We start from the raw sequence: 27964 nt of genomic DNA on the forward strand, positions 1-27964 counted from the left end.
TCTCTAAGTCAGAATTTATTTATAACATTAGCAATCTTCAAATATCATGAGGAAGGGATGAAAGTACCTAAATGTGTTAGTGTTATTTGAAATTAATTTGGTTTTGACACATTTTTAAGATCCTTTGCAATGATTGGAAAAAACATTGATCTGGCACAAAATAATAGCTCAGAAACAACTTAGAAACTTGGGAGTTGAAATCTATTGCGAATTTATGCTCACAATTTGTCTGTGAGCATAATGGGGCTATAAATTCCTTATTTTACAGATGGAACAATGTGGTCTAGGGAACTTAAACAACTTATCAAAGATGACATACATCCCTGTGGAGGAGCTGAGACCTGACACAGGTGGTGTGAGCACTGTTTCTCCACAGGAAGGCTAAAAGAGGTGACAGGGAGCAGTCCCCTTCTCCAGCCAGAGCAAGTCTATGTTTTTTTTTTTTCTGTTTCATCTTGAGGATTTTGTTTAGAAAAATTTAAATAGTATAGATGCAAACACTTTTTTAAAATAGTCCACTGCTTTAGATGGAGCATTTAGTAATTATTCCCAATCATTCCCTGCATCCTTGTGTGTACATCATTAATGATGATTCCGTTTAAAAAATTGAATAGGTAAATAGCATTATGGAAGTTAGTTTAATTAGTTTAAAGTAGTGGCTTTCAAAATTTTTTGACTGCAACTCATAAAAAGGAATACTGTAAAATCAACATAACTAATATACAAATACATACACATAGCAGACGTAAAAGTGCTACAAAGAGTCTATACATTTCTGATATTTTTATTTTATTATAGTCCACTAAAAATTGACTTTATGAGTTAGTTTAGAAAAGAGAAGTATAAAGAATGATAATTTAAAACATTTTTGTATGCTTCCATCATGTTTATTTCAATGATAAGATAGTATGCAACCCCCACAAAAAAAAAGGTATTCTAGATTTAAAACTGATAGATGATACCATCTAACGGTGAAATTTTAAATCAAAGGGGACTTATCACCAGTTCCAGAATTAATCTTTATATGAGTTATTGGAAACATTGGTGTTTCCTGCACTGCACTAGAAGTTGTTACATGGTTGGATTTTGAAGATGGGCTTCAGTAGTAATAGTACTGGGAATATGGGTTAGGTTAGGTGAACTGAGATTTGGATAGGCACCATCATTTCTTTATGCAGTCCTAACTATTTTATTTCAAAAATATCAAATATTCAAAGAAAAATAACTCAGGAGGCATCCAGAAGACATTGTGATGATCAGCACTGTCCAGACCATACTGAGACTTCCTGGGTGATTGTTGAATGTCTCATATGGAGTTGTTGGTGACCATTCTCCATTTTCCCTACCTCTTTCTTATCTCTTACATTTAGTTTTCTCGGATTTTCTCCTGTAAACTTTCTTCTATTTCTTCCTTTTCCTTTTTTACTTTCTCTTGACTATGCCTTAGACTTAGGTATAATTGCCACTTTATCTGTTTTTAAAAGGCAAATGAGTCTAAAATACTGAAGATACCTTAAGGAGTCAACCATCTAATCTCAGAGAGAAGGCTGCAAATGGTTCGATTTTAATTAGAGAATGCTGTGCCTTTTTCATTCTTTTATTATATTAATAGTACTTGCCACTTATTCTTGCCTTGCATTATAAATAATTGGTTGTTTCTGCCCCCTCCCAACATATTTACTGAATATGTAAATGAATGAAATTTAACTTAGAAATATTTCTTCTTGTTATCAGATATATTTGGATTTAATAGTGGTGCAATATACATATATCACACGTTTAATTAAATCAACAAAACTAAAGATGACAAATACTTGGCATGCCAGCTACCATTCTTCAGTGCTGGCTCCAGGCAGACATCCCTAAGCACTGATCTCCTTCCAACCAGGCAGAGACTGGGCCTCAGTGTCCTCCCTAACATGGCATTTTAAGAGATATAATTAGTTCATTCTATTTGGCATTGTAAATAACATAACGTGACTGCCATACCTCTCTTAGCCGAAATGAATTCAGTCATTGAAAATTACTTTTCTTTGTAGTTTTGGTTTACATTGAGGAAATTGCCAAAGACACAGGTAAGTGAACTGCAGCCAAAGCAAGAGATCTGCTGGAAGTGGCATCTATTGGCTCTTTTTCTCTTACTGCTATAAACTTGAGTCTGCTTTCTTCCATTTGTCTTTATTAATTATCAAAATATAAAAAGCCCTTTCCTGGAAATTTTGTCTTAGGGACCCTATCAGACCTTTGATGTCAAATGCCACCTTCCCTTCAAAGCCTTCCCGGGCTATCAAATTCCCAGGCACCACAGGCAGAAATCAGCAACCAGAGGCTGTGAAAGGAGAAAATTGCAGGATTGTATCCTATGCTCATGCCTGAATCCATCTTCCAAGAAGAGGAAAGAGACTCTCATGATAGTCTTAGACCAGTCAATAGATTCACTCTCCTCTAATAATTGTCGAAAGTAACTCCCTGAAAATCATGGTCATTTGAAGGAGAGTGAATCAAATGGGGCTCAGTTAGAAGGAAAAAGGAAGGGGGGGAATTGAATAAGCAGGAGAAAATGCCTGCCCCATGGCAGCAATGTGACCATTTAATTTTTGATCATGTGGAGTCAATTATTGCCATATATTGCCAAAGCACTAACTTCTCTATCCCATGTCTTGCCACCCTCATAAAAAGCAAAAGAAAGCTGCTAATCTCTTAGGTTTAATCATGGAATATATAGAAACTATTAATTTATTAAGTTTTAGTGAACATATTATGCCTTAATAACTTATTGATAGGGGCCTGCACATGAATTTTATAATATTTGTGTTTGAGAGTGTGAGTGGGTAGGGGAATAGTTTCTAAAATGCAGGAATCTATATAGGGATTCTGAATTGAGAGTCAGCAGCCCCTGGTTTAAATAGCCTGTATTTTCTCACAAGGAATAATTTTGAAGATGAGATAGAATTGATCATTATAGAAGCTCTAGATATGGAACTGGTCATGTTATATCCAATAGAACAGAAAAATCCATTACATATACATAGTAATATCTTGAGTAATACAACTAAGTGATGCATCCACTATTTGTAAAGACTAAAGATAGCATATTTGAATTTAAATTAAGTAATATATCTACATATCTATATCTACTTAAATTGTGCACAATCTATATTTAGTTCTATTTAGATTTTTTTACTCTGTTTCTGTTGCAGTTCTGTGTCTCGTCATATTTTAATCTACTTCTGGGTACCTTCAGGAAATTGCTTTGGAGTGTAATATGCCTATAGAACCACATTATAAAGATTTGCAAATAATATTATCACCACTATTGCATTCTCCACTTGGAAAAGTATCTTACCTAGAAAATTTCCCTTAAAACAAGCAATAAACAATTTCATTAAACATAATTTTTAATGGTACATTTCACAGTTATTGCCAGTTTTTTTCTGTCATCTTGGTAAATTTGCAAGAACTCTAGTGATCAGTTATCTTTAATTCTTCTGTATCCTCCATAATATGATTGTGTTTGTCTAAGCATCAAAATCTGATCCATCATGGGACTTTGTATGGATAGTGTTACTGTAATAGTCTTCTGTCTGCCCTGTAAACACAACCTTAGAGAGCTAAGTGAAGTACTTACCACAGCCTTATTCCGTATAGGTTTCCCACGGTGTCTGTGTGCAGACTAGACCTGGGTTCTCCTGGATGGACTGGCTTCAGAAAAACCCATTTCAGACTTGTAGAATTAATAGGAAGGGAAAAAAATCTGCATCATGTGAGACTGGATGACTAAATTCACTTACATTTGTGATGAGTTTGTTGTGAAGGTGAAAGGCTGAGGAGAAAGAGCCCACTCTTTCTTCTATTATAGTATTCACAGGAAACCACCCCATGTCTGATTTTTTCAGAAAACATGAAGATATCTCCAGCTAGTGGAATAGCAGCCTCTTTTCAGCTGCCTTTGACTTTTCATTCTGCTGCTTTTGAAATGACTCTAAAAGAGTAAAAGATTAAAGGAAAGCAGACTGCCAAATATCTGAAAGGAGCCAGTTTTTTGTAGCTGAGTGTAAGCTTTATACACAGGAGCTCAGGCCTCCAACAGAAAAATAAAGGATGAAAGGGTCAAGGAATTCCTCTGTCCTCTGTACTCAGAGAATGTGACTTCCTTGTTAAAGGAAAAAAAAATGTATAGAATGCACCACTCTTGGCCCCAAATTGTGCAGGGAGGGTCTTGAGGAGGATGATGAACTTCCATACATCTGTGAAGTATAGATTATTTTTCCCATCATGATTACTTTAGAATGCATGAATCCACTGTTCTAATGGGTCACCCTGCACACAACTGCAAGGGCAAGACCGCAGAAGAAAATGGGGAAGTTATATGTCTGGGCTTTTTCTATAATTGTTCATGGGTTCCTAGTCAAGCTAATCTTGAAGACAATAAAGACGCTACCTAATAGATCTATGGCTGCCAGCTGATGTGAATTTGAATTTGACACAGTTGTACCTCTGCCTTTATTTTTCATTGTCCCTGTCAGGTTAATTCTGAATATAAAGTATATGGCTTTCTACAAGTGTCTAGGCCTTCCCAGCATTCAGCCCAAGGTTTCGTTATTGCTAAGGAAACATGAATGAAGGTTATCTTGGCATGTTGAGAGAAACTTTGTAAACAATTACAGCTCCTTTTCTGAAGCTTCTGCTTCAATAAGACGATTTCATATCTCACCAATATGAGTGCCCTCATATTGTCAGTCCTAACCTTGGAGCATCTTCCTTGAAAAAGTCTGAATTATTTTGCCCTACCCATCCTCAGTATTTTATCTTGGTTCTCACAGGTGATTAGGCTCCACTTAAATAAATTTTTCATGTGCTGTGCTCCTCCTAGCAAGGTAGAAATTGTTGGAAAACTATTCTTAAGCTATTAGGAAGGCTTTTTCTTATTCTGATATTCATCATTGTTTTTATTATTACCACAATAGCAAAGCATAATCTTGCCCGAAAGGGAAATCATTATTTCACATTCATAAATTTGGAAATACCTGTCATGCAAAATGCTGAAGGCATCCTTTAATTATTATTGTTTATTTCTGATAAGCAAGAAAGGTAGACCATATGATTGATTCCTGTGTCTATGCCACATGATCATTTTAATTACATGAAAAATGGTTGTAGTTTAAATTAGTGGGTACCTGGCATAATTCAGATTTTATAAGAATAAATATCCTCTGGCAACCCAACTGCCATAACAATTTACATTTTTATTATTCTTTTCATGACTAATATTTCCAAATAAGAAGCACTGGGAAGCAATAACAACAAACTCTGAAGCAATTTAAAATTTTAGCTTCCATTATGACTATTTTTAAACTTAAGAACTCAACCTACAGGATTGTTAGGGACACTATTGTAAAGAACTTTTCATTGTTTTGAGTGAAGGCTTCTGAAGAGAGGAACTCAAAATTCATGAGGATACCTCTGAGCATAGGGAAATTTGCTGCTTTAAAACAGTACATGGAAGCTAGATAAAAAGGGAGGTAATGAGGATCCACAGATTATAGATCCTATCTTTGCAAATTCTCCTAAAAGACCTCTTCAGGTCATTGGCAATTCTTATAAAGCACACAAATTTGAAGGTATTTTGCTAATTTTGGTAAACTCCCAAGAATGATTTGATGAGATCTGGTCTATATGTCAAGTACTTTGCTTCAAACTAGTACTCTTAAATGACTGGCTGGACGTGTTGAGTAGAAACCAAAAAATTTTTTAGAAGTAGGTTGAATATCATTTCCATAAATCCCCTATTGTCTTCAGGTTTTTTTTTTAATTTTTATGCAGAATATTACAGGGGTACAAATGTTTTGGATACATGAGTTGCTTATGTACTGCTTGAGACAAAGGTGTAAGTGTGCCCATCACCCAGATAGCGTACACCATTCCCGTTAGGTATGATTTTACCCTTCCCCACCTCCCCCTCCCACCTGCTTGATTTCCGTTGAATTCTGCTTCCATCTGTGCACATGAGGGCTGTTCGGTTAGTTCTAATTTAATAGAGAGTACATGTGGTGTTTGTTTTTCCATTATTACAATACTACACTAAGGAGAATGGTCTCCAGTCCCATCCAGATTGTTACAAAAGGTATTAAGTCATTTTTCTATGGCTGAGTAGAACTCCATGGTATACATATACCAGATTTTATTAATCCATTCATGAATTGATGGGCACCTGGGTTGATTCCACATCTTTGTGGTTGTGAATTGTGCAGCAATAAACATTTGAAAGCAAGTGTCTTTTTGATAAAATGATTTTTTTCCCTTTGGGTAAATACCCAGTAGTGGGATTGCTGGATCAAATGGTAGATCTACTTTTACTTCTTTGGGGGATCTCTGTACTATTTTCCATAGAGGTTGTACTAGTTCGTAGTCCCATCAACAGTGTTTAAGTGTTCGTTTCTCTTCACATCCATGCCAGCATCTATTGTTTGAGACTTTTTGGAAAAAGCCATTCTCACTGGGATTAGGTGATATCTCATTGTGATTTTGATTTGCATTTCCCTGATTAGTGATGTTGAACATTTTTTCATATGTTTATTCATCATTGGACTATCTTCTTTTGAAAAGCTTCTGCTCATGTCTTTTGCCCACTTTTTAATGGAGTGGTTTGATTTTTTACTTGCTGATTTGCTTGAGTTCTTTGTAGATTATTAGTCCTTTATCAGATGTATAGCATGTGAATATTTTCTCCCATTCTGTAGGTTGTCTATTTACTCTGTTAATTGTTTCCTTGGCTGTACAGAAGCTTTTTATTTATTTGTTTATTTTTGTTGTTGCTGTGATTGCCACTGGGGTCTTCATAAATTCTTTGCCTAGGATTATTTCTGGAGGAGTTTTTCTAACATTTTCTTCTAGAATTCTAATTGTTTCCTGTCTTAGGTTTAAGTCTGTTATCCATCTTGAATTAATTTTAGGGAGTGGTGAGAGGTATGGATCCTGTTTCAATCTTCTACATCTGGCTATCCAGTTTTCACAACACCATTTATTGAATACGGATTCTTTTCCCCAGTGTATATTGTTGTCTGCTTTGCCAAATATCAGGTGGCAAAATGTAGATGGTTTTATACCCAGTTCTCTGTTCTGTTCCATTGGTCTGTTACTCAATTTTTGTACCAGTACCATGCTGTTTTGGTCACTATAGCTTTGTAGTATAGCTTACAGTCTGGTAAAATGATGCCCCCAATTTTTTCCTTTTGCTTAAGATTGCTTTGGCTATTTGGAGTCTTCGCAGGTTCCAAATGAAGCATAGAATTATTTTTTTCCAGATCTGCGAAAATGATGTTGGTATTTTGATGGGGATTTCATTGAATCCATAAATTACTTTGGGTAGTATGGACATTTTAACAATGTTTATTCTGCTGAGCCATGAACATGATATGTTTTTCCATTTGTTTACATCATCTGCAATTTCCTTCCTCAGTGACTCATAGTTTTCTTTGTAGAGATCTTTCACATCCTTGGTTAAATATATTCGTAGGTATTTTATTTTCTTTATAGCTATTTTGAAAAGTATAGCATCTTTGGTTTGATTCTCAGCTCGACTGGTATAGGTATATAGGAATGCTACAGATTTGTGTACATTAATTTTATATCCTGAGACTTTGCTGAATTTATTTATCAATTTCTGGAATCTCTTGGTAGAGTCTTACAGGTTTTCTAGGTATAAGATCATATCATCAGCAATGACTGATATTTTGACCTCCTCTTTCCATATTTGGATACCATTAATTTCCTTCTCTTGCCTGACTGCTTTGGATAGGACTTTCAGCACTATGTGGAATAGAAGCGGTGATAGTGGGCATCCTTGGCTTGTTCCAGTTGTAAGTGGGAATGCTTTCAACTTTTCCCCATTGAATATGATGTTGGTTGTGGTTTTGGCATTTATGGCATTTATAATTTTGAAACAGGTATGCCTATTTTGTTAAGAGTTTTTGTTACTAAAGGGTGTTGAATTTTGTGGAATGCTTTTTCTGTGTCTTTTGAGATGATGTTTGTTTTTGCCTTTGTTTATGTGATGTATCACATTTATAGATTTGTGAATGTTGAAATATACTTGCATCATGGGATGAAGCCCACTTTGTCATGGTGGATTATTTTTTGATGTGCTGCTGAATTCGGTTTTCTATAATTTTGTTGAGAATTTTTGTGTCTGTATTCATAAGGGATATTGGTCTATAGCTTTCTTTTTTTGTTGTATCCTTCCCTGGCTTTGGTATCAAGGTGATACTGGCTTCATAGTATGAGTTGGGTAGTATTTATCCCTTTTCAATATTATGAAACAATACCTGCAGTATGGGTACCAATTCTTCTTTGTAGGTATGATAAAATTTAGCCATGAAGCCATCTGGTTCAGGGCATTTTTTTACTGGAAGGCTTTTATTGCTGCTTCAATTTTGTTGCTTGTAATTGGGTCTGTTCAAGAATTCTATTTCTTCTTGATTGAACCTTGGGAGGTTGTGTGTTTCCTGCTGTTCACTGAAGGCACTTATGAGGGGGAGGGGAATCCCCCTTACCCTTTCGCTGGGCTCCAAGCCTCTCTGGGTTTGATCCCCACCAATAGCTCCTCCTCTTTATCTTCTTACTTGTCAGCTTCAAGTTTTCTCTGTGGGGTCCCCAGCCGTCTCTGATTTCTCTCTCTGTGGTCCACACCTGAGCTGCCACTCTCTCCCCTCTCTTCTGCCTGATATCCTGCCTTCCCGTCAAGATGGTCCAACAAACAACGTCTCTAGTCAACCATCTTGCCCCTGTATTCAGGGTTTGGAATATTAAGCTCAGAGTACCAATGCTAATATCAATCCCATTTATTACAAATTGCTCCAAAGCTTTCTTGCATTCTTAACATGGATTTTCAGAAATTTTAGTGGTAATTGTTGCCTAATGCTAGGTCCAGCCACATGACATGGCCTGAAAATATGTAGGAGAATCTAGATGGGATAGATGGAAGAAAAAAGCTGCTATTTATGTTTCTGAAGCAGTGTCATAGGAAGTGAAGATTGCTGAAAGAGGTGGCAAAGGCTGAGGCAGGTGATAGAGGTTAATGCTCTTAAATGCTTAATTTTGTGTCTAAGAAGAGCAGGTGCACATTGCAAAGTGCTAACTTGTCTGCTCTCACCTCATTGATTTTTCAGTGAATAGACCATGAACTGTTTCCACCTCATTCATAATATCTATGTCACATTCACCTAACTTGTCATAGGGACATAAAAGTGAATGAAAATAAGTGTTCCTTTTTTGTTTTTGATAAGTAGCACTTGTCACTTGCTGCCTGGCTGTCAGACTATGAGTTGAAACTCTGAGAAGTTTTAAATTCTTTGAGTTGTTTGACTAGCTTACTTATTTTTTCAGCTGTTGGAGATCACCTTGTTACCAAGTAAGTAAATTAAGTTTCTGTTTATTTTATATCTTAGAAAATAAAAATAACCAACCTCTGAAAGAGATCAATATATTCATGATGTTTTCTTTTATTAGCTACAGATCTGGACATTTCCTTGAAAGTGAACTATAGGTGGTACTTGGCTTAAGATGGGATTATGTCCTGATAAACCCACTGTAAGCTGAATATATTGTAAGTCACAAATGCATTTAATACACCTACTCTACCAAACATCATAGCTTAGGCTAGCCTACCTTAAACATGCTTATAGCACTCGCATTATCCTACAGTTGGGCAAAATCATCTAACACAAAATCTATTTTATAAAAGGGGTTTAAGGAATTTTGAATCAAAATTCAAAGTATGGTTTCTACTGAATGCGTATCACTTTTATCATTGTAAGATTGAAAAATCATAAATTGAGCTATTGTAAGTCAAGGAACATCTTCATATGACTCTTTTGAAACAAGCTTTTTGTGAAATGTCTTTTAGCCTTGAAGATGGCACTCCTGGTTCATCAGATTGTAATTATTATGGGGAAGACGGGTGACCATTTGTGTATGCACAAGCCCTGGTTATGTTCTTCAACTGGTCGTAAGAGGCTATCAACTCTAACCCAGCTTACTTTACTGTCAAATAAAAGAATTCATAGTAAATTGGTATACAAAATATGGTAATCTATATATTTTTCAGAGTACAATCTCAGATTTTTTGCTATCAAATATTTATCAGAAGACTAGTTGTGAGAAAATTTTTCTGAAGTTTATCTGAATAATCTTACCTAAATTATCTAAATCATATCTAAATAATTATCAATTATCTAAATAATTATCAAAAGATTATTTGTGAAAGGTTGTCTGGAAAATTCTCTCTCTCTAAATATATACATTTTATATGTATACATAGGCTCATTTAGTATATGTATAGCTTTAGAACAGTGTTTTACAAAGTAGGTTTCCTGATTTTGGTATACTTCAAGAGTTAACAAGTGTTCCAAAATATTTTTATGGTTAATTTATTTGTGAAAAATTGGGTTTAAATAATATTTTCTGAATCTTCAAAACGACAAAGCAGTTGCTGTTCTATCTACTTTAAATTTCAATCTTAATTTAACTTAGAATATTAAAGCATTGTGTTCTTGAAGTGTAATGTTTTGGCTTTCATTGAGCTGTAGCTCTGTGATAGCTATTGTCCTTCATTAAGGGACTTCTGGGAATAGACCTCTGAGACTCATTGCTAAATGTACTTCTGGACTGTTTTTGAGAAGCTGGTTTAGTACCGTCATCACATTTTCCCCTTTATGAGGTCCAACAGGAAGGAATTCCTTCAGGCTTCACCGTCAAGAGCAGTTTTTTTCTTTCTTTGAAGAAAGAATTATTGTTATTATTTATTATTTTAAAATTCTTGAGAACTATAAACTGAAAATTTTAATATACTTTCCAGTTTGTCCTGACTACCAGCAAGCTCAGAGTTAAATTTGCCACTTATCTCTAAATAAGCTTCAAGATTTTTTGCTATATCTTGGGCATTTTTTTTTTTTTCAGGCCTTTGTGGCCTGAGTGACTTCTGAATTTATTCCAGGACCCAGGCCACTTTTGTCAGCCAGTGGTGGGGCTAGCTGGAACTCAGGTTTTAGAGCCGAGCAGGATTCCCTCTGACTGGGCTTATCTAAACGCTCCCTCCATGGATTCTGGCAGAATTCTGCCCTGTGCTGTGTTCCCCTGAGACAGGGCAGCCCTGAGTTCCAGAGCAAAGCTCCACAATCATTTCACTCTCCCTCCCCCAGCACACAGATTCTCTCTCCACTGGGCACTCTGGCACGGCACTGCCAGGAGATAGGGGAGGGGTGGCATAGGCAATGCAGGACTGTCTTTTTTGCCCTCTTCAGTGCCTCTTTCCTTGATGTAATGTTAGAGCCAGATACTATGATTGCTCACCTGATTTTTGGTTCTTCTGAAGGTGCCTACTTGTGTGGATAGTTGTTGAATTAGGTGTTCCTGTGGAGGGACAATCCAATCACTGGAGGTTTCTATTTGGCCACCTTTCTCTGCCTCCTCTAAAACTGCAGTCTCACGCCAGGTATGGTGGCTCACGCCTGCAATCCTAGCACTCTGGGAGGCCTAGGCAGGAGGATCACTTGAACTCAGGAGTTCTAGACCAGCCTGAGCAAGAGTAAGACTCTATCTCTACTAAAAAATTAGCTGGGCATGGTGGCTCATACCTGTAGTCCCAGCTACTTGGGAGGCTGAGGCAGGATTGCTTGAGCCCAGGAGTTTGAGGTTGTAGTGAGCTATGATGACACCACTGCATTCTACCCAGGGCAACATAGTGAGACTCTATCTCAAAAATATTATACAATACTGTACAATACAATACAATACAATAAAACTGCAGTCTCATGGTTTTAATTAGCATCTTTATATATTAATAGTAGAATCCCAAGATTTACGTTTAGTCTACTTGATTATCTACTAAGCATCTGAAACTTGAATTGTCCTTAAGGAACCTCTTGATCTACCCTCTGTGATGGTTACTTTTCTGTGTCAATTTGACTGGGCCACGAGCTGCTCAGATAGCTGGTTAAACATTATTTCTGGTTGTGTTTGAGAGGGTGCTTCTAGAAGAGATTAGCATTTGAGTTGGTGGGTTGAGTAAAGCAGATGGCCTTTCCCAATGTGAGTGGGCACCATCCAGTCTGTTGAGGGCCTAAATAGAAGACAAAGGCAGAGAAAGGTTACATTGGTCCTCTGTCTGATTGTGTGAGCTGGGACATCAATCTTTTTTTTATTTTATTTTTTTTTTAAATTTCAGAGTATTAAGGGGGCACAAATGCTTTAGTTACATAAATTGCCTTTGCACCACCTGACAAGAGTGCCCATCCCCCAGACAGCATGCATGCATCTGTTAGGTGTGGATTTACTCATCCCCTCTTCCCCCTTCCTACCTGCCCGACACCCTATGAATGTTACTTCCCACATGTGCACGTTAGTATTGATCAGTTAGTCCCAATTTAATCTTCTTCTGCCCTTGGCACTTCTAGTTCTCAGGTCTTCAGATCCTGACTAGAATCCCCACCATTGTTCTTAGCTTTGAACACCACCACTGGCTTCTCTGGGTTTCCAGCTTGCAGACAGCAAAGGGTGGGACTTCTCTGCCTCCATATGTGAGCTAATACCATATAATAAGTCTCTTTGTCTATCTGTCTGTCTATATCTATATACTATTGATTCTGTTTCTCTGTAGAACCTTGAATAACACCCCCCCCACCCCCGCAATTGCTTTAGTCTTTTCCATCTTAGCGAACGGCAACTTTATCCTCCGGTTTCCCACGTCAAAAAACCTTGAAGTAATCCTTGACTTCTTTTTTTCTCTTTCATGACACATATCCATAAGTAAATTCTATCTTAAATTATATTCCAAATCTGAGGACACTTTGTCATTCCCACTGCTTTTATCTTGGTCCAAGCGAACATCCTCTCTTGCCTGGACATTCTCCTCAAGTAATATTTTTGCTTTCCTCCTTTTTTCTCCTATAGTCTAACTCAACAGCCAGAACAGCAGCCCTTTAGAATATAAAACCAGGTGCTATCATACCTCTATTCCAAATACTCCCCCCAGAGTAGAGCTCAGGTGCTTAAAATAACATACAAGAGCCTATGTGATTCACCCTCCCACAACTACCCTGGCCTCCTGCCACGCTCTCTGTTGCTCATTCATTCCAGATGCTCTGCCGCCCTTTCCATCCCTTGAACATGTGCCATGTTTCTATAGCCTCAATTCTTTTGTTTTACGTTCTATTTGGAAGGTCCTTTCCCAAGCTATTTTCGTGGCTTGCTCTGTCATCTCCTTCAAGTGTTGTCTTCTTAGTGACACATTCCCTGACTACTTTATTTAAAATTATGTTGACCTAGATTTCCCTATTCCCCTTTCTTGCTTTATTTTTCTTCAAACCAGTCATCACAATTTGATCTTTTATGTTTCATATTATTTGTTTATTTATCATCTTCTCTGCCCTCTCCTCCTAAACACAAACACTAGACAATAAGATCAATACGGGCAGGGATTTGGGTCCCTTTTTTCACTGCTAAAATCCAACACCATGAATAATGCTGGGTAATACATTCGATAAGTATTTTCAATGATTTAGTCAATAGATATATCCATGTGTGATTTCTTTCAGTCTAATGCATTAGTTTCCCTTTGTCCATTGGTCAACTTACTAGTTCATGGCACCAAAATACGAGATGAAAAGAAAGTCTTATCTTTCTATTGCTAGCAGTCTGGTGAGAAAGAAGCCTGAGCACATGTATATTATACAATTTATAGATAGTATTGTTTTTCCATGTCACACATCCATAGTACAGTGCTTTATTATTTGTTAATGAATACTAAATTTTAAAATTGAGGACATTTTCATATATGCTATCACCTACATTAATTTTTCTAGATGACTCTAGGCCAGGAGAAACAAACTCAAATGCCTTCAGAGTTCATGAAAAAGGCATAAATTTATGAAGAGGGGCCATTGAAAAAATAGGGTGCATTCAGGCCCTCTGAAATGGATAGTCCCTACTCAGACTCAGCCCGTAATTGCTATATGATTACATGGGTTCAACATTACCAGATCTTCAGGATTTTTTTTTTTTTAAGTTGGAAATCCAGATTTCTATCTGAAAATCTACCCTTGTTTAAAAGTTGGCAGTAATTAAAAATTAGAAAAAACTCTAGTTGAACACCATGGATTCCTGCAAGTTGAGTTTGTCTTCTGGTTATCTTTCTTGAAACCTTTGCTTTTAGGCCTTATGTGTCCAGATGGGCAAGCCCAACCACTGCCAGAGTTTGAGGCCTGCTGACATTGTGGGGGCAGCAAGCCCCCTGCCTCATTGTACATGGCTTGTGGTATTTCCAGTTTATGGGCAAATGGATCTAGAACTTTGACAGGATCTTCATTCTAGATTGTTATCATGTCTCCAAGAATTGTAAAAAACATCTTCTCTGGATAAAGTTTACACTTTCCATTTGATATGGGGCTTTTTGAGTATTGTATTTTATGTTTGTCCCATTACCATGTGCTCTGTTCTTATCAACATAATTCTGGAGCACTCATTCACTTGTCCATTAAAAAAATATTTAGTGAGGGTCTATTATTAATATATACTAGACACAATATATATATAAACACTTAATGACAAGTGTTAATTTGTGTTAGTTTGAGGAGAGGCATGGGGAGCTGGTGGGGAGAGGCATGGGGAGCTGGTGGGGAGAGACAGGCAGAACATTTCAGGAAATGTTTCATGGAAAGGGAGATCTGTGAACTGGGAGAAGGAAGGTAAAAAAAAAATACACAGATGACAGTCCTGACACAAAATGTGTTAGGGTTTTTTCCCCACAGCAACCAATTCTCCAATTCTTGGCAGACAGCGACTAGATATCCTACTATTTAACTTAATTGTAACCCCAACTGCCTGGAGTTAGTGTGTACCCCCCAGGTTAAGGGCTCAGTCCCACAAAACAGTTCTGAGCCACCAACCATAAATCAGCGGTTCCCAAGACTTCTTTTTTGGGTCTGATAATTTGCTAAAATGGCTCATAAAACTCAGGGAAGCATTTGCTTATATTCACTGGTTTATTATAAGTGATATTGCAGAGTACAGAGGAACAGACAGATGAAGAGGTACATAGGGCAAGGTGGGGGAAGGGCAGAGAGCTTCCAAACCCTCTCACACATGCCACCCTCTTAGCACCTGCATGTGTTCATCAAACTAGAAGTTCTCTGAACCCTTTCTGTTAGGGTTTTTATGGAGACTTCATTACATAGGCATGCTTGATTAAATCATTGGCCATTGATGACTGAGCTCAATCTCTAGTCCTTGTCTCCTTCCCCAGAGGGATGATGGGGCTGAAGATTCTTGCCTTATAATCATATGGTTGGTTCCTCTGGCAACCAGCTCCCATTCGCCAAGAGTCAGCTCATTAGCATAGACTCAGGGATGGTTGCAAGGGGCTTGGTATGCTCCTGTCATGCCTATCACTCAGGAAATTTACAAGGGTTTTAGGAGTGGAGACAGGATCTTATACCAGGACCTGGGGATGAAGACCAAATATGTATTTCTTATTATATCATAATATCAGGGGAGAAAGAAATGGAATTGGGAAGGCACCCAAAATTAAGTTCATTTATATTATATAATTTTCTAATAGCTTTATTGATATCAATGATTAGAGTGATACAGAAAATTACTTCATATTTACGCTGGCCATTGTGTGCAAATGCCTCCTTTGGAGAATTTATTCCTAAAAAACAGCCAGGTGTTAGAAAAACAGAGATTTTTAGATTCATCAATGTTTTCTTTCTTATGCCAATTAATTGTGATTTGTGACTTGTTACCTAATGTGTCTGAGCCTCAATTTTCTCGTCAATAAAATTGGAATAAACACATCTGAACCAGGGGCTCTTATGGGGAATAAATAAGATAATATGTATAGAAGTGCCTTATGAGAAGCCCATGAGATAATTCATTTAGGAATAAATGAGATATAAATAAGATATGAAAAATAAATGAAGACATAATTAGATGGGCCTTAACATTCTATTACATATTAGATGTTCAGTAAATATTATTTCTCCTCCATTCTTTCTTCTGTAATATCAAGTAAGTCAAAGAATTTCAAATTTGGGAGAAAGGGGAAGGTAATTCTTAGTGCAATTTTCCTTATGCTTAGGCTGCATGTAGCATATCATGTTGTAAAGCACTAGAAAAGTAACACTGTGTGTTTAAATTATGGTTTCAATGCAGATAATATTTGGGAAAGGGGATGATAGACATATTTAGAGCTTCTGGGGCCTGCTCAGTTCAATCAGCTCAAGAATATATTATCTTTCAGGTTTTAGGCTAAGAGGAAAGCTTTAATACCTGAAGGACTCTTTAAAATACCATGGGAAATATAAAATACATGGGGGAAAAGCCCATATGTTTAACCATAGCCAACTGTATTATTTTTTACTTCAATCTTTTTACAGAAAAGTTTTTATAGAAATAGCTTTGCTCCCAATAGAAAAAAAAATATATATAGTAGATACTCTTAGACCTTGCTTGGCCATTTGGCCAATATGATCAGGACATTAGGATATCTCTGAAATATTATATTGCTTATTTTTAATTACATTTTCTTTCTCCTAGTGTATCTCAGGACCTGGGAGTTACGAGGGATCCCTGAGCTGTGTCATATCTCCTCGATATATTTAGATGTTTCATCTTTCTTTCCCACCCTGGTCTCAGATTTTCCTATATTTTAATTCCCTTCTTGGATTGAAAATATGTAAAGAATTCATGATTGTGTAGTACCTAGTAATCTTTTATCTTTAATTAATGACCTTCAAAGCTTGCCCAGTTATCTTCTCTAGACCCCTGTTCCAGGTCCCCAAATGAACTGCCACATGGTTCTGACTTTCAAACCACTTTTTTGTTTCTGTGACAATTTCCTCTATTTCCCATAATTTGAGTCACCTTTACTTAAAGCCCTAGCTCCACTCTAGGTTACAGGAATAGCTTGGCTCCCAGTAAGAAAAATATAGATACTCAGAGACCTATAGATTCTGTATTAAGCCAGCCAGGTTATTGGTCTTACTGTGACTGGTAACAAGATTCTAATTAGCAGGGTATGTGTTATAGTTAACTAGATTTCCTTTCCATTTTATTTGGCCTGAATGCATTTCTTGTCTAGATCTTCAAAAAGTCTCTCTTATTCTGTACACTTCACTTGGAGGTGTCATCCTGGCTAAGTATCCCAGTGTACTTCTTTGTACTTCATCTACCCAACACTGACTTCTGACGTATACTTCTAATCATTGCTAAATGCTAGGGCCCACCTCTTGCTCACTATGAAAATACTTGACATCAGCTATTTGTCTCTAGCCATGGCCAATGTTAGGACTCATCCTGCCTGCAGCAGGAAGAGGAAGACTGCCCCAAGCAAGTCTTCCTCCTGCCAGATTCTGCCTACCTGTCCATAGTGTTGATGATCTGACCCCAGCTCTGACTTTTACACCTTAGCTAATTTTCCTGGGCTGGATCCTTCAACTGTAACTTCCTGTTGCAAGAATAGAGGATAATGAGCTTGAATAATTTCATTGTTTGTTTTCTGTGCAGACAGGAACAAAAGATTAAAAATGTTAAATTGTAACTAAGCAGTGCCTAAATGTGGCCTTTGGCAAGATCGTAACACAAATCATGTGTATATATTATGAGTGTTCTTCCAGGCTACCTGAGGTGACCCTTTTTCTCCCTTTACTCTCCAAAACATTCTGTAGGCTCTAACCAACCCAGGTCATCCCAGTTGGAAGTTGATAGGAAAACTTTTCTACATTAAGGTGTTAATGACAGCATGTTAATTCTCCTAGAATATTTGCATGATAAAAGAACACTGCAGGAAGGATCTTTGAGAAATTTTAAGGCTTTGTGACCCCACCTATTGCATTACTTCCCAGAATAGCTCCCATACTTGATTCTAATGACTAAATTGATTAACCAAAAATCAGGAGGACAAACATATGGCTATTAACCTTTTTATTTTAAAAAGAAATGGCATAAATGTAACCATCCTTTTATAAATGATAAGAAATTTTAATAAGAAAAAAGTAGAAAGGACATAATCTTAGAATAAAAGATAGTATTTTTCATGAAAGGGCATACATTGTTAATTCTGAATGCAGATGATTTATATGAAATTTTGTTTTATATGTGTTTTTGTGCTGAAAGTATTTCAAATGGATATATTCTCATAGTAACAAAAATAAACGGAAGGAAAGAAGGAAGAAAGGAAAGAAAATGAAAAACAATTGTTCAGCTTTTTCCAGGACACTGATTTTTAAAGTCACAAACATTGTTAAATATCCAGTTTCACGTGGGCTTATTTATGCTGACAGTGTTAAACTTTATCTACGTTCTGGGCTCCTGTAATGCAAGGATGGCTGAGAAATCTCCTTCCCTTCTCCCCATTCTGTTCTGAGAAATGGCTAGGCTTATAAGAACTAAGACTCCCCAATGCTGGCATATTCCAAAATAGGACCTACCTTTACCCTTCCTTAACAACTATGTAAAACTCAAGGTTTTCCTTCTGTCTTCTTTGAGATATTTCTCCTTAATGAATGTTCTCCTCTTAATGCAAGAGCCTGAATAAAATCATACCCTTAATTGTCTAGTGTACTGTGTCTTTCCCAATGAAAATATTCAGCCATACCAACTTCTCCCTCACCCATTTCTGTTATAATTAATTTAGCTCTTCAAACTCAGAGACATCATGAAGCAGCTGCTCAGCCCCATTTCTCCATACTTGAGAGAGAACCAAAGTGCACAGGGAGACTGGCTACTGACAGCTCCAGGTGGCCCTTACATCATGGACATTCGGCCTGATTGTTTACTCAATGTGGAACAGGCAGGTGTTTTCCTGACAAAAAAATTCATGTGTGTATGTGACTTTTCTTTTTATTATTTTTCTCCTTGGGTTAGATGAGAGGCTTTTGTGAGCAGAAAAAAAAAAATAAACAAAAGAATATTTGTTCCTTGAAATTTTACGTTAGAATTCAGTTTATTAAAATAATAGTTTAACACCTAATTTTCCTTATGCCTTTAAATTTAATGTATAAATTTTATTATACTATTTATAAATATGGTAAACTTTAAGAATCGCTATGGGGGTGGTTTAATAACATTCAATCAACTCAGATTGAAATGAATAAGCTTATTTAAATAATCAGTTTCATTATAACTATCTATTAAATTTCCTTAAACCTTGTAAGGTAAATTTAAATCCTTTTATCCCCTGACTTTACAAAGCCTTCCAAAGTGCTAAGTAAATTTAATCATATATACACCTAATTCCTAAGTCTTGCCAGGGTTGAAAAATACTTTTCCACTAATGATGTAGCTTAACCATTCTGGTTACATTGGGGTTACCATCTCACAAGAACTGGGACAGCTCATAGACCTAAGTGATTTTTACCTTACACCAGAGAACAAACACTCTGGCTGTTTTACAACAGTGATTCTTCCTCTAAACACATCAAATTCAGCTGGTTTCTCTTGGTTTTAAGTTACATTTTACCAAATATTTTTCCCCTGATTTTAGTCTGCAAAATCTCACAGAGGTTGTAGATAGTAACTTCAACAGCCTTTTCCTGATGAAATGATGGATTATTTTTATATTCTTCCTCTTTGATTGTCCATACCTCTTTTGTGGATATTAAAAAGACCTATAATTAGCATTTTTCACAATAGCCAAGATCTGAAATCAACTTGAATGCCCATCAATGGATCAATGGATGAAGAAAATGGGGCACACACACACACACACACACACACACACACGCACAGTGGAATAATATTTAGCCTTTACAAAGAAGGAAATTCTGTCATTCGGGATAACATGGATGAACCTGGAGGACATTAGGTTAAATGAAATAAGCCTGGCACAGAAAGATAAATACTACATGATCTCACTCATGTGGAATCTAAAAAAGTTGATCTCACAGAAGTAGAGAGTAGAATGGTGGTTTCCAAAGGCTAAAGTTGTTGGGAAGGATGGTTGAGAGATATTAGACAAAGGATATAAAATATTAGGTAAATAGATAGGAGGAATAAGTTCAAGAGATTTATTGTACAATATGGTGACTATAGTTAATAACAATGTATTTCATTCTTAAAAATTGCTGAGAGTAGATTTAAATGTTCTCACCACAAAAGAAATGGTAAGTTTATGAAATAATGTATGTGTTAATTAGCTTTATTTAGCCAGTTCACAATGTTACATATTTCAAAACAAGGCATACACAATAAATATATACAATTTTTGTTTGTCAATTTAAAAAAGAAAGAAACTGTGATTGGATTCTGCACATCTTCCATGACTTGGTCTGTTAGATCACAGTTTCTATGATCCCATTAATTATACCATCAATACACACACACACACACACACACACACACTTCTTCATGGACTAGTGTTTGTAACATGTTGGAAAAGACTATTATAGCAACCAATGTGAAAAGCTGAGAACTCAAGATTCTAAAAGGTAGGGAGAAGACAGGAAAGCATAGATTTATATCCTAAATGCTAATGTAATCTTTGGTAATGTACCAACCACAGCCTCAGTTTCTGGTAACAGGTATAATACCTATTACAACGTGTATATGAGATCCTATGCTTGAAAAATTTGTGAATTTTTTAAACAGATGAAAGTTATGAATTTTATTATTATCACATTTATATCTCTCATTATTTGGATATAAAAAATAAGCATATAAGTTGTATTTGACTTTTAAGACATTTATTATGAATGAAAGAAAGATTCTATAGAAAACACTATACAACAAGAGGAGTCCTTCAAATTTTGTGAGTGAGTATGTATCACAGAAAGAAATAGCCTCGGGTAATAACCCAACTCTGCTAAATAGACTATGTGCCACAAAATATGTATCGCTTCTGAAGTAAATTAGGTATGGCTTAGGAGTATGAGCTAAAGAGACAATTTGTGAGTCCGAGGGGCTAGCACCTCTTACAATACATAAATCCTAACAAGCACTCTTTTTTCCCCCTTTCAGAGCTTTCCTATTAAAGTGATAAATGATTACAAATCAGATATCCAGCCATATAACCAAATAGATTGAATGAGACTGGGGACATTCGAAAACAGTATGTTTGAATCTTCAAACTTCTGGGAATAAATCTGTTTCTGGATAAACAATGAAATTTTAAACCAGAAGAGCATGTGATTTAAAAAAAATACTCTTTAACTGTGTCTTCTTTTGAAGATTGCATCTTTTTGGATCCTCACACTTAATCTCAGAGTGAACTAGATTTACAGCCACCACTCAAATGTTGAGAAGTCCTTGGTTGTCCTTACCTAGCCAGCTGGGCTATAAAACACCTGGGCTGATTCTATCTATTGTGGAGGAAAGGAGCAAAGTTGTGTAAAACAATATGAGAAAAGACTTCACTAGGGAAAAATGTGGTGTATCCGAAATTTTATTGTCTTCCCATCGTCCTTGTGACACCTGTCCTTTCTCAGCCTCCCACACATTGCCAGTGTGTCCATGTTCAGAGTGTAGAGCAAGGCTTTTGATGATAGCAGCATGTTCATAAACTCAGTGCTTTGTTATAGGATAGTCAACCCCACCATCCACACACATTTCTTAGTTATCTGTGCCACCATCTCCTCACTCTGCTTTTTAGATCAAAATAACTTTTAGTAAATTGATTTTATGTAAAAGTAGTTTATCAATGCCTTAGTTAGCTCAGGTTGTTAAAATATCATAGACTGGTGGGCTTAAACAGCAGACATGTATTTCTCAGGGTCTGGAGGCTAGAAATTCTGAGATCAGGGTTTCAGCATGGTTGGGTTCTGCTCTCTTCTTGGCTTGTAGTTCCCTGTCTTCTTTTTGTATCCTTACATGGCAGAGAGAGAGAGAGAGTGAACTCTGGTCTCTTCCTCTTCTTGTAAGGATCCATCCCATCATAAGGGCTCCAGTCTTGTGACCTCATCTATGCCTAATTACCTCTTGAAGGCCCCATCTCCAAATACCACACATTTGGGAGTAGAACCTCAACATATGAATTTTGGATGGACATATTCATTCCATAGCAATTAGTGTACAAGTTAGTCATTTTGTTGTATTTCTAAGGTAGTTTATTAAAATTCTCTCCAATAGGTTTTCATGGCAGTATAGTGGGTGGTGTTGGGGGTGGGTAGAGAAATGAATAACTAAAGAAGTTTTAGAAATGACAGGTTCTTTATCCTTGTTCTATTTTGGTTTTTTCCCTTACCATTCAGGAGACATTCACTTTTGTCTGGGGCTGCCCAGGGTATGCAGGTGTTCAGTCTACAGTAGCATGGCATCTTTTTTCCATCTAATAAACAAAGGGAGAGTTCTCTTACGTTTGTCTTTATGCCCAACTACACTTCTAGATAGCCATAGCAGGGACATGGTGACTGCCTGCAATAGACTTAAGTCTCTGCATATTGCAGCCAGAAGTCAGCTATTCTGCTTCTCAAGAGGTGAGCATCACTACCTCATAAGGGCATTTATAAAAGAAGAATGCGGATGCTTTTTCAGTGTCAGCATAAACAAATGGAGAAGAGGAGCTGGAGGGCACAACATAAGGAGCCAGAAAGCCAGGGCCAAGAACCATCTGAACAGTGGGCAGGAGATTAGACTGGTAGGACTGGAGAGGCAGGAGTCAGCGGTGGGAGAGGCAAGCTGAACACGCAGCTGCAGCAGAGGGGTGTAGCATCCACGCAGACGGCAGGCAGGCTCAGGAAACTAGCATTGAGCTGCCAAGCAAGAAATGGGAGGAACCAGAACTGATGAGGGGGCTCATTTCACTGACTTCCCAGGCCACTCTTTTGGTAGAAGGTGATGCCCAGTGGTAGAATACAAGGTACCAGGTGTGCTCAGGCTGAGAGGGGCTGTGCAGAGAACAGTTGATGGCTGGCAGGTAAACCCTGATGCTCTTGGTAGCTAGATCAAAAGTAACTTCATTTCCCTCCACCTTCCATGGTCACCATGAGCACTAGCTGAAGGAGTGCTTCAAAATATTCAGGACGATCAGAATATTCTGTCAGACCAGGGACAGAGATAAGCAGTACCCCACAAAGCTAGCTACCCATTTCTAAGAGTCAGAGAATGCGAGTTGGAGGGGATCTGTGCCAGTGAGCAAACTTCTTGTACTAAAAACTGCCCCTGGGATCTCCTGAAAGCTTTTCTTTCTGAAAGACAAAACCCCCCAATCACCAGAAGAATCCTGAGCCTTATCCCTTTGTCTTTAATATTGCTTTTTAACGAGGACATCTTAAAAGTAGAAATGGAATTATTTTTGACTGTTTTATAATAGATTAATCACCTGATATAAAGCAGGGGACATTTTGCTCACTGTAGCCTCTAGGACGTGTTACCATAGGTCATTGTTTCCTGGGGATCTGGTAACTACATACCACAAAGTAGGTGGCTCAAAACAACAGAAATGTGTTGTCTCACAGTTCTAGAGGCTAGAAGTCCAAAATCAATATGTTGGCAGTGTGAGTCGCTAAAACCTTTAGGAGAATCCTTCCTTGCCTCTTCCTAGCTTCTGGTGGTTTGCCGGCAAAGCTTAGTGTTCCTTGGCTTGTAGAGGCAGCACTGCAAACCCCTGTCTTCCTGTGGTGTCCACCCTGTGTGTTTCTGTCTTCACACGGGCATCATTTGTATGACACCAGTCATATTGTATTAAGGGCCCATTCTCCTCCAGTATAACCTCATCTTAACTAATTACATCTGCAAAGAACCTATTTCCATATAAGATCACATTTTTAGGTACTGGGGGTTTAGGCACTTCAACAGATCTTTTTGTGAGGACACAATTCAACCCTTTACATCTTATGTGAGGTTTTTCTAGTGAGATGTGGAAACACTCTGGTTTTCCGTTCTAATAGCCCTAACACTGAGTTTGGATTATATAAATTGAGGACAGAAGAACTGATTTTATTTTTACAGGACTTTTCTCCAATGTGAAGTCATTCTGCAGTAGAATAATACATGACTCCCTCTTACTGTTCACCCTGAACCATAGTGAAGGAGTATTTCATCAGCCCACTTCTAGTAGAGACATTAACGATGCATACTCTTTAGAAGAGTCATACTATACTACCAAATGGAATATAATTCAAGGAAGGTTTTCAGATTTCTCTAATTTGCTGTCCTGAGCAGTTTTACTTCTAGTTTCAGTATAAAAGCATCTAACACTGGTCTCAAAGGTCATGGGCCATAGTGTTGCTCTGTTCTGGACTGAATGTTTGTGTCTATCCTAAATTCACATGTTGAAGTTCTAATTTCCAATGTGGTGGTATTTGGAGATGGAGCCTTTGGTATATAATTAGATTTAGATGAGATCATGAGGGTAAGGCCTTCATAATAGGATTAGTGCCTTTATAAGAAGAGACATAGGAGAGCTTGTTCTTGCTCTCTCTACAGTGTAAGAACACAAGAAGGCAGCCTTCTTCAAGTCAGGAAAAGAGCCCTCACTAGAACCCTACCATGCTGGCAACCTGATCTCAGACTTCCAGCCTCCAGAACTGTGAGAAAATAAATTTCTGTTGTTTAAACCACCCAGTCTATGGTAGTTTGTTATGGAAACCTGGGCAGACAAAGGCGTGCTATATATTCTCATGCTACTTTACCACTATGGAAACTATGAAATGAAAAGTTCCTTGTAGGCAGTAGGCAGCTCTTTCATGAATAATATGTTATAATGCTTTACAATTAACACATAACCCCCACATGTGCATTACACTGTAAATGTCCCTATTTTACAGGTGAAAAAATTGAAAATCAGAAAGGTTTGCTGAGCCGAAGTTGAGTTCAAATTTCTTTCATAATCTTTTCCTCTTCCCTACTCTCCTGTGCCTGGTATAGTCTAAATGTCTGGGACATGAATCATTAAATTGAATTCTGGTTTATTCTCCATAAAGCAACATGTTGTGAGCAGAGTGGGGGAAAAAAAGGAGACTGTCAGGGCTGAGTCCAGTGGAAATGCCATGGTTAATGCTTTGTTGTTTGGTTTCCCTTTGGAGTGTAGTTGTAATTGATGTTATTACAGCTTTGTAGATATTTTTGTCTCCTGAACTCTGTAGAGACAAGCAGAAGGTTGGAAAGGGCAGGTGCAAGAGATACTCACCAGCAAGGGCAGGGAGGTCAGGGAGGAGAGAATGAGCAGCCTTGGTGATGCAGAGGCAGGTGGAGTATCTAGAGGGAAGAATTGCAATTTCACAGCTTCCTTACGTGCAGCAGGGCTTTTGCCCCTGCTGTGGTTGTGTACTTTCCTCTCCCTGATTGTAAAGACCACGGACAGTTTTGTTCTGGCTTATGAGCTTGATGAAATGTGTCCCAGTGTGGACAAGCAAATGGAGGAAACTTAATCAAGTGGCTGTGAGGCTCCTGAAGCACAAATTGGCTCTAACAGATTTGATATTGAAAAATAATCCATTATCATCCAGGTTATTAGTTGCATTATTTTTTCTTTATTATAAATAGTATCCTAAGCCTAAGTATTTAAAGAGAGGTTAGATGGAGTTAGCAACACTCTCTTCACTGGATGCACATACTGTGTCTTTCTTAGCTACTTCTTTTGAAACTTGCAGAGGAAAAGGTATTTTTAATAGAATCAATGAGATCTGGTAAAAAAGGTATAAAGTTAGCTATTGCAGATTCTTTGGAGATTGAGTGAATATTTCAGATTCTGAGAAAGCTAGGTAAATTGGTGGTGATTCTTTTCTTGTTTGAAATCATTGGTATCCTTGGGCAATATCGAAAAAACAAGTCCTGTTCCAGCCACTAAGAATTTACAGTATCTAGGTGATTGAAATAATTTAGAATGAATGGAGCTGGGAAGACCTATTTTAAGAGGAAAATATCGAGGACTATTGCAAATAGTGGTTCATCAAACCTAAAGTACCTATAGATCCCTTGGGTAGGTTTTATAATAATATAAATTTCTGGAACCCACCCCTAGAGACTGATTCATTATGTTTGGAGAGGGCATTTTTACTGATTATCTCAGGTGAGTCTGATGAAGATGGACACAGATAAGAAACATTGTTTTTTAAAAAGAAGAATCCTATGGTTTGGCTGAAAGAGGCTATTCTAAATAGCAAAAAAGTGGCATGAGACGAAAGCAAGTGTGGGACACCATAACTTGCTAGGCTAGACAGATAGAAAACAAATGCAATGGGATGGGAGAAGAAGACTTAAACAGAAAAGACAATGTAAAATTTAGAATACCTTTTTAAAATCCAAAATTACCACATCTACTCTTTCTTCGATAGTTTCCTTAATTTCAGCCCATAAGTTATTAATTCAATATAGTCACTGTTACTACCAGTATTGTTCTGCTAGCTATTTTAATGTTTTTGAAGTCAGAGGCTACTACTTTTTTCTTTTTCTTTACCCAAAATGGGGCAATACTCATCAAATATTTACTGATTATTTAGTTGGAAAATATGGCACAGATGCATGAGGCCGACTTACCTCTTCAGATTTAAAAGTTGCTTTTCTATTGTTTTTATCATCCATTTCTTTTAACTTCCTTCACATATTTTTCATCTCATTTGTTTGTGCTACACTTTGGATGGTTTCCCCAGGTATTTTCAAATTTATACATTCTCTTTTCAACTGTGTATAGTCTCCATCTAAGCATCCGCTAAATATTTTAAACATTTACAGGTTAGATATTGTTTATATTTGAATATCTATATCATTCCCTTTTAAATGTTCTATTCTTGTCTTATGTGTTCTTGTCTTTACTTTTAAAAAGTTATTTAAAATGTATCTATTTTAAGGTCCTTCAAAATTACTCTATTTCCTTCCGTTTGTCAGATATGGATCCTCTGATTTGTTGCATTTTCTTGCTGTTATATATGCTGGTGTGTTTGGTATGTCTCTGTACATTTTGCTAATGGGTTTATCCACAGTTGGTTTGTCTTAATTGAGAATTCCACATATTCCTTGTACCTTGTAGGCACCTTGATGGGATAGTTCAGAATGTTTCCATCAGGGTTCTATCAGGTTCACTGATCTTAGACCAATTCTTAATTAGTTTTTTGGTTCAGGATTTTTCCATCATTTTGGTTGTCTAAGGTTTGTTATCTTGCCCATATTTGGCACAGGTGAAGGACCCCAGTTCTAGTCACAGCCTAGACTGACTGGCTCTTGCCTAACAAAACTCTGGGCGTATGGATGAAAATTTTCTGCTTCTAGGTCATAGACTCAGGCATCCTTTTTTGTTCTTAGCCTTATGGCTGTAACTTCTGTCTGCCCAAACGTTAGAGCTCTAGTCCCTAAGGTGTGTGTCTGATCCTGGTACCTATGTGGGTGATGGGGACTTCACCTATAGAAAACTTCCTTTTCTCCTTTTGGTATCAGCTATCTATTTCAGATTCAAAAAGTTATTTCAGCCAAAAATACTATGTATTTTTAGTGAGATGGAGAGTTGCCTATATCTGTGTAGACCATCATCTTGTCTGGAAGACATGGAGGATTTCATCATTATTTCCTTTTTGTAGATAAAGATGTAGGTAGTTGGGGCCAGCTGAGCCTGTGTTAGAAATGCAAGCTTGGTTTCTGGAGCACATTTCATATTTGCCAGTTAATAAGTGAGTAAATTTAGGTGAAGTAAACAAATCTTATGGGAAGTTGGAGGCAAGCAGGGCAGTAGGGAATGATAAATACAGATAATAAGTCATTGAAGCAAAAGTCACAGATTCAAATATGTATTAGGTGGCAGGCCAGAAGCAATGAGCAGGTTGCAATACAATAGAGATGGTAAGGACAGAGTCTAACTGGAACAGTCATACCCTGCTGAACATTGCAATTCAAAACCTTTTCAAATAATATGCTGGCAAAATTCCACATCTGCCAGCCAAATTTAAACTGGCCACCATTTTGCCACCAGACACTTAAAGAGAGTTTGTCTTTTAAAAGCAGTGGGGGTAGACAGTACTGGTCCACTAACATACTCTTATTA

This window comes from Eulemur rufifrons, chromosome 19 (assembly GCF_041146395.1).
Source record: "Eulemur rufifrons isolate Redbay chromosome 19, OSU_ERuf_1, whole genome shotgun sequence".
NCBI classification, from domain to species: Eukaryota; Metazoa; Chordata; class Mammalia; order Primates; family Lemuridae; genus Eulemur; species Eulemur rufifrons.